Source organism: Desmodus rotundus, chromosome 5, assembly GCF_022682495.2.
Source record: "Desmodus rotundus isolate HL8 chromosome 5, HLdesRot8A.1, whole genome shotgun sequence".
NCBI classification, from domain to species: Eukaryota; Metazoa; Chordata; class Mammalia; order Chiroptera; family Phyllostomidae; genus Desmodus; species Desmodus rotundus.
In genome coordinates this window covers 16,829,945-16,842,810 of record NC_071391.1, presented here as the reverse complement: position 1 = coordinate 16,842,810, position 12,866 = coordinate 16,829,945, and positions in this window count along the sequence as shown.

Below are 12,866 nucleotides of genomic sequence, written 5' to 3'. Positions count from 1 at the left end.
GTAGAAAACAAGGGCTTCTATTTTCTTCTCATTAATATGCTGTGACTCTTCCTATTAATTAAGCCAGTAGTATAGCCAGGAGTAGAACTTAGTGAGATTATCTATATTATGCATTTGAAATATAGTTTATCCATTTTAATTAAGTAAGTTCTAAATATAACCACTTTTAATTCTTCTATACCCTGAAACTAATTAAAGATGAAATTAGTTAATGTTTCTCTGTGACATCATTAAAAATTGTTCATATAAAAATGCAAATATCTCTCCAGTCTGCTGCATGTTTCCTTGAATCCCTCTGTGATGTTGAAGACTGAAGGATTAAAACTTTGCATGAATAGAAGCCTCTGGGCAAAAATCATTTTTTCTCAAATTTTTCTCCATGTCTACTCATCTCTGTTTGTCTCATCTTGGCGAGTTCCCGACACTGGTCACCGCTCTGGAAGCATATTAAATGTCCCCTTCCTGGCTGTATTGTTTCAGGGACTCCACGTTAGGCTGCCGTGAAGATGTATGCAGCACATACTTAAGGACCTCTCCCAGTACTCAGAAGGCCTTTAGTGGCTAGAAACCACAGTGCAAGAGAGGTCTAGGCTAATGTCTAGGTCAATACATGTCTCTTCATGGAGAAAATAGAGGCTAAAAGAAAAAGGTTAAAATAAAAGTCACAGATGCTGACATTTATTAAACACTCCATTGAGATTATCTTGTTTTTTCCTCAAGATAACTCTATTTTTACCATCCATCCATAGCAGAAGCAACGGAGATTCAGATCTTATGCTCTGGGCCACCACGCTTGGCTGATCGGCTGGATCATCCTTTCATTGTCGAGTCAACCACAATGGCCAGGTGTGCTGAATACACACTTTTCCAGAGAAGATATATGGATGGCCAATGGGTTCAGGAAATGGTACTCAACGTCGCCAGTCATTAGGGAAATGCAAATCAAAGCCTCAGTGAGATACCACCTCACGTCTGTTACAATGGTCATCATCAAAAAGACAAGATAGCAAATGCTAGAGAGGATGTGGGGGAAAGGGAATCTTGGTGCACTGTTGTTGAAATTGCAAATTGGGGCAGGTACTATGAAAAATAGTATGGAGGAGCCTCAAAAAATTAAATATAAAACAACCATATGATCCAGTATTTCCATTTCTGGGAATATATTTAAAGGAAATGAAAATACTTGAAAAGATACCTGCAACATTATTTACAAAAATGGTTTTCACTGCAGCATTATCTACAGTAGGCAAGACATGGAAACAAGCTAAGTGCCCATGAATGAATGAAGGACCAAGAAAGAAATATATACAATGGGATATTTTCAGTCATAGAAATTGAGGAAATCCTGCCATTTACGACAACATGGATGGACCTTGAGTGCACTGTGCTAAGTGAAGTAAGCCAGACAGAGAAAGAAAAATACTTGTATAATTTAAAATGCATGTGGAATCAAAAAATAATTTTTTTCTTTTTTTAAAATTTAATTTATTGTATTTTTTCCGTTACCATGTAGTCCCCTTATGCCCCCCTTCCCCCAGCAATCACCACACTGGTGTCCATGTCCATGAGTCCTTTTTCCTTTTTGGTCAATTCCCTCCACCCCTGCCCACCACACCTCTGCCCCCTCTGCTCCTTAGCTGTCACCTGCTCTCCATCTATGCAGTTTTGAAGAGAAACAAATGAAACTCATAGAAAAAGAGTTCAGATCTGTGGTGACCACTGGTGGGGGGTAAAGAGGGGATGGTTGGAAGGGAACTGAAGGAAGGTGGTCAAAAGCTTGACCTCCAGGTGTAGGAAATAAGCACTAGTATGTAATGTTAAACGCGATGACTCTAGTGACCACTACTGTATGGGATACATGAAAGTTGTCACAAAAGTTCTCATTACAAGGAATTTTTTCTTTTCCATTTCTTTTACTGTACCTGTATGAGATTATGAATGTTAACTAAACTTATTATAGTAATTATTTCAAAATATGTGTAAGTCAAATCTTTATGCTGTACATTTGAACATCATAGAATGATATATGTCAAGTATATCTCAATTAAACTGGAGGAAAAACATGGCAATGTCTAGAAATAAAGCATTTTTCTTCGTCTATTTTTCACCCGATAAAATTCAGCAAAATGACAAAGAACACATTACTTTAAATTATGAAGTCATTTTCCTAATCAAGAAGAGCTTCATAAAAACATGGAGATGATGACAAATCAAATGTAATATGATTGGGTCTTATTATCTGTCAGGTCATGTGCTAGATGCTAAGTCACAGACAGAAGAAATGGGCAAAGCCTATTCCTTTATAGCTAGTGTTGCTTATGGAAATTGGGTTCTTCCACAGGATTGCAAGGAAAGTATTCCAAGGACCCATGCACAGGAGACTGTGGTGTGGCAAAGTTTACGTGGGAAGACTGTCCCTGGGTTTCCAATTTCCCATCTCCCTCTGTCCTGCCGTGGAAAAATTCCAACCATGTCTTCAGCAAGACCAAAACAGAGGCTAGTTTCCAGAGTTTCTGTTTCATACTAAAGCGTAGTCCTTTGAAGCCCACACAGTCTGCTGCAGGACCACAGTGCTACTAGACCCACATAGTTGTGTGTTCCCAGGCAAGAGAGAGAAGGCATGAACGAATGGGGTGAGTGTAGGTCACAGAGAGTGGGTGGGGGCGGGGGAGAGAAAGAGACAGAGCAAGCGCACTTGTTTCCCTGGTATTATGTATTTCAGGCTTGGGACAGACCAGAAGCTTTTTTCAAAATAACCAATCAACTTCCAAAGCTTTTGCAGGCTTCTGATGGGTCCACCCCCTAGTCAAATTGACAAGCCACGATGGTCTAGCACCTCTGCCTGCACCATTTTTACTCCTCTTGTGCATGTCCTCACCTCTCCTTTCTTTGTCCTATTCCTTTCCCCAGTGATCTGCAGGTAACAGACCAGTGGTTCCCTGGTGGGGTGGGGGTAAAGCTGTAGCTTCTTGGTTAAATAGACAGGCTCATACTCCCCAGTTATTAAACTCAATGTCTAATTCCCTTTGCTTCCTTTCATGTTAATAACTGGTCAACTACCTATGGTAACGCTAGGAGAAGAAAAAAGCATAAACATATAAAAAGTGGGATAATTTTTAAGAAGATTCACTTAAGAACAATTATTTTTCCCCAATTCCTTTTATGACCTAGTCTCTGTAGTTGTATACTGCCACTTCTACTTTATTCTGTTCATCAAGAGCATCCTCTCTGCATTACCTTATTTCATGCTATCTACCTATCTATTATTTTCACCTAAAGAGGTAGGGATGGGGTTTAAAGAGTTTAATTTGTTGCCAAAAGTTATCTACAGTACATAGTAATAAAGCATTCAAAATCAGTACTCTGATTTCAAAGTTGTATTTGTTTGAGCATGATATTTTATCCAAGTTTCAGTAAAAATGATTTCACTTCTCTTCAGCCTTAATCATTGACTCTATCTTTCTTAAATTATTAGGTCCTAAACAACAAAATAATTTTTAGAAACCCTGATGCTTTAAGCAAGGCAAAGATTGGAATAATAGGTATGTTTTCTCTTTCTGCTTCTGTGGTGGGTTAAGATTTACTTGAAAGAAAGCATAGCACACTCATTGAAAGCATGGGCTGTGGAATCACATGAAGCCACTTTCTTACCATCGCTTGGTTATGTGTGTCTTTGGACACAGTACTGACATTCTCAAGGGTTCTGTTTTCACGTGTGTCAAATGAGCATCTGAGTAACATATGCCTCATAGGGTTAGGGTGAGAATTAAATGGAAGAATTAACATAAAGCACCAACCCACTGATACATGTTCAATACGTGTTAGCTACCATAATTTTTATTTGCTAGCTCACTACTGATGGCCATCAGCTCTTACCGTCAAGTAATAAAACTTTTCCAGTATCGATGGTTCCTACCTACTTATCCTGCCAAAGTGCCAAGGCTAGTAGGAACTGTGCTCTAATGGAATTTTACAAATTATCCTCACCTGTAATGTACTGCAGTGAAAACCTCAACCCTCTCCCAGGAGCAATGCTTAGGATGCGGCATAATTAAAAGAAGAGAACAATCAACAGCAGGAATGCTAATATAAAATCAAGGAAATTATTAAGAAACAGAACAACATCATTAAGAATCACCTGAGGCTTCTATAAATATGTAAGTTGTGTAGAAGTTGAAATAATACAGAAGGGAAGCACTATAAAATTGTGTTTGTGTCTATAGGCACTGCTGGCATCCGTCTCTGCAGGTTGTATAACTCAAAGCAGTTTCTTCGATGAGGGCGACTTATGACGGTGAATCAAATAGTAGATAACATCAAGGGCTGGTTTTCAGTGGGTGCTAAAACATAATTTATATTTATTCCCATGCTAAAATGTAGTAGCTGAGCCATTAAAACAACACTCTGGCCCGCTTTGAAAAAAATAAAGACCCTATAAAAGTAACTCAGACTTTGTATCAAGAGCTTATCCTTTTCTCGAGCCACCAGATTGGATTTATGGTGTAATAAGAAACTTATATTATTACCAATACCAAGAGGAGTTACATTTGAACTATCCTAGTACGGTAAGGAGTCCAGAAACTTATCTGAGGTATACTCTGGTGTTGTAGTGATGGAAACCGAGTTACCTAAGGCAGGAACTCAAGAGAGCCTTCAAGTCCAAGTTTCAGCTCCTGATTTTAGTTGTGAAGATCTACGAGACACCTCCTTGACAGCTCTATGCCAAGTTAGCCCTCCACTCTGCAACTTGGAGATGTATTCATTTATTCACTTGGGGCTGTGTCTAGAGAGTCACATTTTGGCTGTGATTTATAGAACAGGCAGATGGTTAGCCAGGAAAAACTAAGTGGCATGAACTTACATGGAGAAGAATCTTAATGCCGGGAAAATGCTGCTGCGTTTAAGGGGGACTGGAGTGTGGCATGTGGAAGGGACAGGGGTAACAAGGCCATTTCAAAAGGAGGTGGAGATAAAGTCACAATGAGCCATAGGTTAAAGAGTCTGGGTTGTACTGTACATGCAATGAGAAGACATTGATTGGCTGTGGCCAAAGGAGCGATTGAATCTGTACCATGATTTGTAAGAAGCACTTTGGCTTCTACATGGGGAGTGATCAGGATGAGGGAAGAACGTGTGGCCCACTATGTAGCTAGGCAGGTTATGGTGGTGCCATGAACCATGGCGATGAAAGTGGAGATGGAGAAAAGTGGACAGGCACAGATCATTTTTGGAGGTGGAGTCAAAAATGTTTTGCTGATAAATGAGGCACAGGTGCTTACAAAAGGGAAGTCATCAAGAATTTCAAAGTTCCTGGCATGAGTGATAATAAAGAATTTTTACTGGAATGGATAAAATACCAGAAGAGGAGATCAATAGTTCAGTGGGGCGTTGCTAACCAACAGGCATAGAGTTTCAGTTATGCAAGATGAGTAAGTTCTAGAATCTAGATATCTGGTCCACAGCCGTGTGCCCATGGGTAACATTGCTGTGCTGCGTGCTTAAAATTTTGTTAAGAGGGTAAATCTCCTGTCAAGTGTTCTTATCACAATAAAATTTAACAACAAGGAAGAAAGAAAGGTAGAGAGAAAAAGGTTAAGGTTTAACATGTTAATTTGACTTGCCCATGAGCCATTCAGGTGGAGATTTCTAATAGGCCATTAGGTGTAAGAGTTTGCAGATTGGAAGAGGCCTCGCACTGCAGTCCTAGTCACATAGGTGGGTTGGGCTATTACAAAACAGGTCTTTGAAGGTTTCTACATGTCACTGTTTCCCTAGATCCGAAGAATGCTAAGGCCATTTATGTTAGAGCAACAGTGCTCGAAGTTCAAATGCCCACGTGACGTCTGAAATGAAAGGATTTCCATAAGAGCTCTCTGTTAAGCTGCTGATGCTGCTTTACAAAAGCAGGACAGATCAAGTTTTGCAAAAGTAAAACACGGAGGTGGGCTGTCGGTGGATTCTAAGCATTAGAAAGTTGTGCTGTTCTTAACCCTTGAGAAGGTATCATTATCTTGGCCAAATGTCTACCCATTGAGTTCTCTGAGCCAAAAATAAATTCCTGTTTGTAACATGGATACAAAAGGACTCATAAAACTAGAATAATGCTGACATCATGAGAACAACATGCCTTCCTTTTCTATAGGCCCAATGAGGAATGAGCTGAGCTCAGTGTTTTGAGAGCCATGCTAATCAGACAGCAGGGTCCGAAGAGACTGGCTACATCATGATCCCGCCTAAACTGCTTGTCTTCAGACACAGAGTAATAGCATAATGATTTGTGAAATGAAGCCACTTCTGATCAAACTGGGTTTTCTTCCTTAGCAGCCCCTCCCCCACCTCCACCCCGTGCAAGGAAAACTTCTTCCCGAGCTTCAACTCAAGAAGTTGAGGCGCTGCCAATATTACAATATGACAATCTACAGTAATTGATTGCAATTGTTATAACAGCAAAAAAAGCTTTGCTAAGCAAAGGGATTTATGGATTTGGCCATATTTTGTTGTTTGGTGCTTTCATTTATGACAGATACATGTTCCTCCCTGTTTTTCAAGATAGAGTGGATGCAACTGATGTGGAAATGGTTTTAGAAATGCATTAGGTAAGGACAATTTTCTCTGTAGGGGCCTTCTAAAAATGGCATTCAATTCTTTTCCTATTTAACAGTAAGATCTTTTTCTCAGAGAAATTTTAGGAACATAGAAATTAAGAGAAAGTAAAAATTATTCAAAATCACACTACATAATGTTAAACATAATCCTTTTACAGTTTTTATAAAGTTCTTTTTCTATGTATATACTTAGGTAGTTTTAATAAAATTAGAATCAGATTTTGTATGTTTTTCCATGTCCTTTAAAATACTTTAAAAATATTACTTTTAATGTTTGCAAAATAATCAGATACATATATAGGCCCTTATCAATCATTGTATTATAATTTAATATTTAGGATGTTTACTTTTCAAAAGTGAGTTTATGTATTGTTTATTCTAGAATTTTTGTTTCAAAATTTCTATTAAGAATAATAAGAGAAAAAAACAGAATTCCTGACTTTTAGGATTATATCAGTATACTGGTAATATAAATGTACACACTGGAATGTGTTATATATCAAAAATGTAAAGATAGTGGACTCATTCATATCCTTCACCCTGGCCTATCGTTTTGCTGGGTAAAGCACACTGTCTATAGCACATCTTCCATGAGATGATTACCTATTGGTAGGCCCATATATGCTTCATAAACATTCAGTTCTGTGTTTTATAGGCTTTTTGTATTGCAACTGATGACAGCAAAGAACACATATCTATCTTGTAAAAGTAAAGTTTTATTTCTCCCCACAACTGTCCATTTGCATCAATGAATAAAAGTCCCTTCTTTATCTATTTTCATGTTATGTAAGAATATAGGATCAAGGAGTTTATTATTCCTAAAGATGGTAACTTTGGATCCTAATCCCAGTGGAGCTGGGAGTGGAGCTAGCTCAGTGCAGGGTCACTATAGGAACCAACAAAATGTTCCCACAGTTTATAGTCTTGAAAGTCTCATCCTTACACCTCTAAAATTCCCCTGTAAATTCCTACCTCCCCTCACTTCCTTTCTTTTCACATTCGGTTTCTGACACATACACAAGGAAAATTCCTTTCCTCCATCAGCTAGAATATTCTGGAGTTAGTCTGCAATTCAGTACCATGCTCAGAAGTTGAGAAATAAAAATGTAGATATTATTCATTTTTCTGTGGTCATTTAATGTGTGCGATGCATATAAACGTACAGATATAATATAGTGATAAACATAATAGCAATGTAAATGTCTATAACTTTTTCTCCCTTTCCTTTTGCCAACTGAAGATAACTCTGCTTTTGTCTTTCTAAGAAGATTTCCAGTTTTGTTTTGTTTTGTTTTTGGTACCATGGTTTACACGGTTTTATAATGTGAAAGGGGGAAAATAATAGAAGCAAAATATGAAGATAAAGATTCAAATCTAAATATATAGACAGCTGAAGGAAAGAGATATAAAAGAATAGAGTCCTTTTTAGCATTAAGAGAATTAGTGATGGTAATTAAAAGTGAAGAGAAGAAAATCTGTGGGAGCCTAACAATTGACATGGCTAGAAATGGAGAGAGAAAATGTTTGAGAATATACTTAAAAACCAGGATTTTTCAAATTCAGCATTGTTGACATTTTGGACTAGATAATACTTTGTTGTAGGAGCTATCGTGTGCACTGAAGCTCAGAAGAAGTCGGGGCCTCTTCCTAAAAGATGCCAGCAGCTGCCCTTCAGTTGTGACAAACAAAACTGTCTACGGTCATTGCCAAGTATTCTCTGAAGAGCCAAATGTTTCCCAGCTCAGAAACACTGCTTAAAAATTGTCCTCCCCTTCTCCCGACTCATTATCCCACCCCACCCAGCCATCCGCCTTTCGCCATTTTCCCCAGAGACGAAGTAAACAGTAGATTCGTTTCACCTACAGTTTTCTTTTTTTTTGATATATTTATTGATTATGCTATTACAGTTGTCCCATTTCCCCCCTTCACTCCACTCCATCCTGCACACTCCCTCCCTCCTACACTCCTTCCCTATAGTTCATGTTCATGGGTCATACATATATGTTCTTTGGCTTCTACATTTCCTATACTGTTCTTACCCTCCCCCTGTCTACTTTCTACCTACCATTTATGCTACTTATTCTCTGTACTGTTCCTCCCTCTCCCCCCCAACTCCCCTGTTGATAACCCTCCATGTGGTCTCCATTTCTGTGGTTCTGTTCCTGTTCTAGTTGTTTGCTTAGTTTGCTTTTGTTTTTGTTTTAGGTGTGGTTGTTAATAACTGTGAGTTTGCTGTCATTTTTACTGTTCATATTTTTTAATCTTCTTTTTCTTAGATAAAATGAGGAGAGGCTTAGGAACCTCCAGGACATCTTTAAACATTCCAACATCCAAATTATAGGGGTACCAGAAGGAGAAGAGGAAGAACAAAATATTAAAAACTTATTTGAACAAATAATGAAGGAGAACTTCCCCAGTCTGGCAAAGGAAATAGACTTCCAGGGAGTCCAGGAAGCTCAGAGAGTCCCAAAGAAGCTGGACCCAAGGAGGAACACCTACAGTTTTCTATGGGTGGTTCTTTCTCTGGATCAACTCTACACTAACACTGGACTTGACTGGGTACCAGCTGTATTTAGTCTGGATTTCCAAATTGGTTAGTTGATATGTAACATGCACTGTTATATTATTGACTGTTAGCAACCGTTGAATAAGGAGGGGATAAAAAGAGGGCTGTGGTGGAAATTTCTAGGTAGTAAAGAAATGTCCATGGTAGGAAAGTCCAGAATTCAGAGTTCAGACTTTGGTGGAAAGAACATAATAAAGTGGAGAGAGTGCTAGCAAGATCTTCAGTTTTAAAAGCTGTAATCTATGGGCCCTACTTTTTCCTCTGTTCTCATCCATTGTCCATGTGGCCTCCTGTGCGCTCCTTTTGTTGTATCGACATACCTCAAATTTGACCATGAGTCTCACAGTCAAACAAGATTCACTGTCAGTTTTCTGGTGGGGGAACTTACATTTTTGTAAAAGAAATGTGTTATGCGTATTGGCATTGGGGGATTGCACCAGTGGTAGAGAGAGAGAAAAGGGGATTTTTCTGTCCCTTTATAAATATAATTAAGACCCGAGGTTTAAGAGCAATGAATGACCTTTTTCTCCTCTTCACTTGTCACCAAATGATGGCAGCAGATTTGACAACTAGGCCAAACATTTCAAGAGCATTTTAAAGGCTATTTTGTTATTCAAGAATTTGGGGCAAGAATCCCTGTGGACTTAACAATATCAGGAAGAAGAAAAATGGACTGAAGCCATAGTGGCCGGATGCTGTGGAATGTCACTGTAAAATCTAAGGCCCATACTTTATTTAGACATCCTATTTGAAAGTTTTCTTACATGATAAAAAAACTCCGTTTCCTATCCTTCAGTTGTCTGTCAATAGAAAGTGTTGACTTTGGATGTGATTCTAATTCTTGTTTGGTATTCCAATTACTACTACAATTGAAAAAAAGAGGCCAGATAAACTCAGAACTGCTTTTTATAGTTTCAGGACCATGAAAGACAGAAAAATCTTTCAATATTGTCTTATAAGTTAATCAATGATAAAATTAAAGCCATTTCTTTTTTTCATGATTTTAGTTTTACAGTTTTTTTCCCTCTATTTTTAAAACGTAGAGGAATACATATTTTGTGGTTTTTTTCCAAAGTACTCTTGATCAAGGGAATAATATATATATTTTTTTATATTGGAGCATTAGTGAGTCAGAGCTTTGTAATCATTCAGCGAACGGCACAGGATTAGCAAGATATGAATTCAGCAGAGGATTAAGCAGAAAGCAATCATTTGCCAGAGTTGAATAAATCCTGAATCTTTCTGGAGGTTAAAAACTATTTGATTAGCTCATTTTTTTTAAAATTATTTTTAGTCTTTGCTGATGTTTCCCATGTAGAAGCATTAACATTCAGTTGTAAGCTGAAACCTTCTGAGGAATTCTATTTTGTTTATCCTTTTAATCAAGTACCTACTATTCTACCCATCAAATATTTCTTGTTGAAAAGGTTTGGGTACAAAGGCAAATTATCTAAATCCAAATGAAAAGAGTATGCAAAAGGTGAATATTCAAGGTAGACAGAATAAGATGAAAAAATGATAGGCAAAATGCTGATTTCTTTTCCAAAAGAGAAACAATTAATTTACTTTTATAATTAGGAAAGAATTTTAAACTTATTATAAATAATTCATTACAAAACAGTAAAATCAGAAATATGAAAATGGCACATATTCATTACACAAAAATGGTCATGCTTAACAAGTTAGTGTGTGTAAATACACACAAGAAAATATTAATTAAAAAAAAATAAAACAAGGGTCCTGATATGCATTCTTGGTTGTTACCTGCCTTTTTAACCAAATAACTTTCACAAATACCTTTTTATATTTATGTAGATCTATATAGTGTTTCCTTTTTAAATCAGAGGATTTTTTTTCATTTAATAGATAAACAGAATATTGCACAGTGATGAAGAGCATGAGTTTTGGAGTCAGATAAACCTGGATTTGATAAGTAGTCTTGACATGTAGTTTATCCCTTCCACATCATAGTTGCTTCTAATTTTTTAACTGGAGAGAGAGAGAGTGGAGATAATGTCTAATATGTAGGTTATTGACTGTGAGAAGGAAATGGCATCAACAAGTGCCTTGAATATCAATAGTAAGCACAATTCAGCACTCTGTGCGGGTTCAGTGAATGTTAGGTCCTACCATTGCCAAAACTGACTTAGCCGATCTTCTACAGCTTAATGTTTGGATTGTCTTCTATATCCTCCATTATCTCTAACACTTTGAAAAATCCTGTGAAACCAAATGTAGGTACCTTCTTGATTATTTCTGTAGGATAAATCCCTTTAAGTAAATTTCAAAGGTACAGGGTTTGTCTGTTTTTTACAATTTTGACTTCTCTGGCCAAATTACACCATACCAAAAAGGTGTGCCAATCTGAAGTCTTACCAGCAAGGTGTAGAAATGCAAGGATTGTTGTATCCCACTTGAACAGTTGAGATAGTAATTTTATCTTTAGCTGTGTGGCTGAGGAAAATCTTCAAACCATGCGAAAAACTGTTCTAAGCCACTAAGTCGCCTGAAATTGCCTTAAAAAAATTGTAATGTGCCTTTTAAAACAATTGAAAACAATGAAAGTCATACTCCTTGCTAACAATCTTCAGAGAAATAGGCATTTTATATTCCCCCCAACAATCATTCCTACAACTTGATCAGGCCATTTTTAGTTCTATTATTAAATCGAATATAACAACGTTAATGTTTAAGAAACGTTTTCTCGTTTAAGGGTCTGTGAACGCCGTGGCGGCACAGGGCCTACATCAGAGCGAGCACGGACTTTAGAATCAGAGGAAACAGGGCTCGGGTTCTCATCTGCCACGTGTGTATCGGCGGCACTTGCTCTAAAAGCACAACTGAACCTCTTGATACTTCACTTACTCGTTTCTGCACGGGGAAGATAACACTGTAATGAACTTGTCTTCACATTCCCATTCACAAGTCCCATTGCTCCTCTCTCTTGTTAGCCGAATGCCTGTTTCTTTGGGGAAATGCTCCTCCCCCACCTAACATACCTCCATTGGTCAGTCCATTTCAGCCCTCTTCTAGCCCCTTGTTATAGAATTGCTCATGGGATACAGTTTTGATTAATCTTAATATGCCACATTCTAAGTAACAAAGATCAGTTCAAGGATGGTCATGTGACCAAGCCAGTCTAACCAGAATCCTATGAGTTACTCAAATGATTTAAGCCAAGTTGCCTATCCCATTTTATAGTGCATGGAATAATGCTACAACTTGAGAGCGAGAGAGGAGAAAGGTAGAGGGAGACCGAAAGTGTTTAAAATTCACCTTCCTTAAGGACTGTAATGATCCTGGAATTCTCAGCTACATGAGAACCTCATGTTTCGGCTACATGAGAACCAACCATATATGCTTAACATGGTTTGCATTATGACTGTGTCATGGCAACAGAGAGTCCTAATACACAAATCTGTCCCTCAGGGGGTTGTGTGTCTTGGCTGAGGTTTAGTATATAAAGTGCCCGGCAAGACCTTCTAAATGTTAGGCTCTTCCTTTTTCTTGTTTGAAGCACTCATTCCTTTGAACTACTGATCAAGCCCATTAAGAAAGTGGGTAACTTGTCTTGTAGAGTCCAGAACCCTTTGCTCATGAGCAGACTGTCAGCACATCTGGGAAGGCTTCACGAGGAAGAGCCTACTCAATGAGCGGGGGTTCCTTCTTCCACTGTGACTCCTCTTACCTCAAGA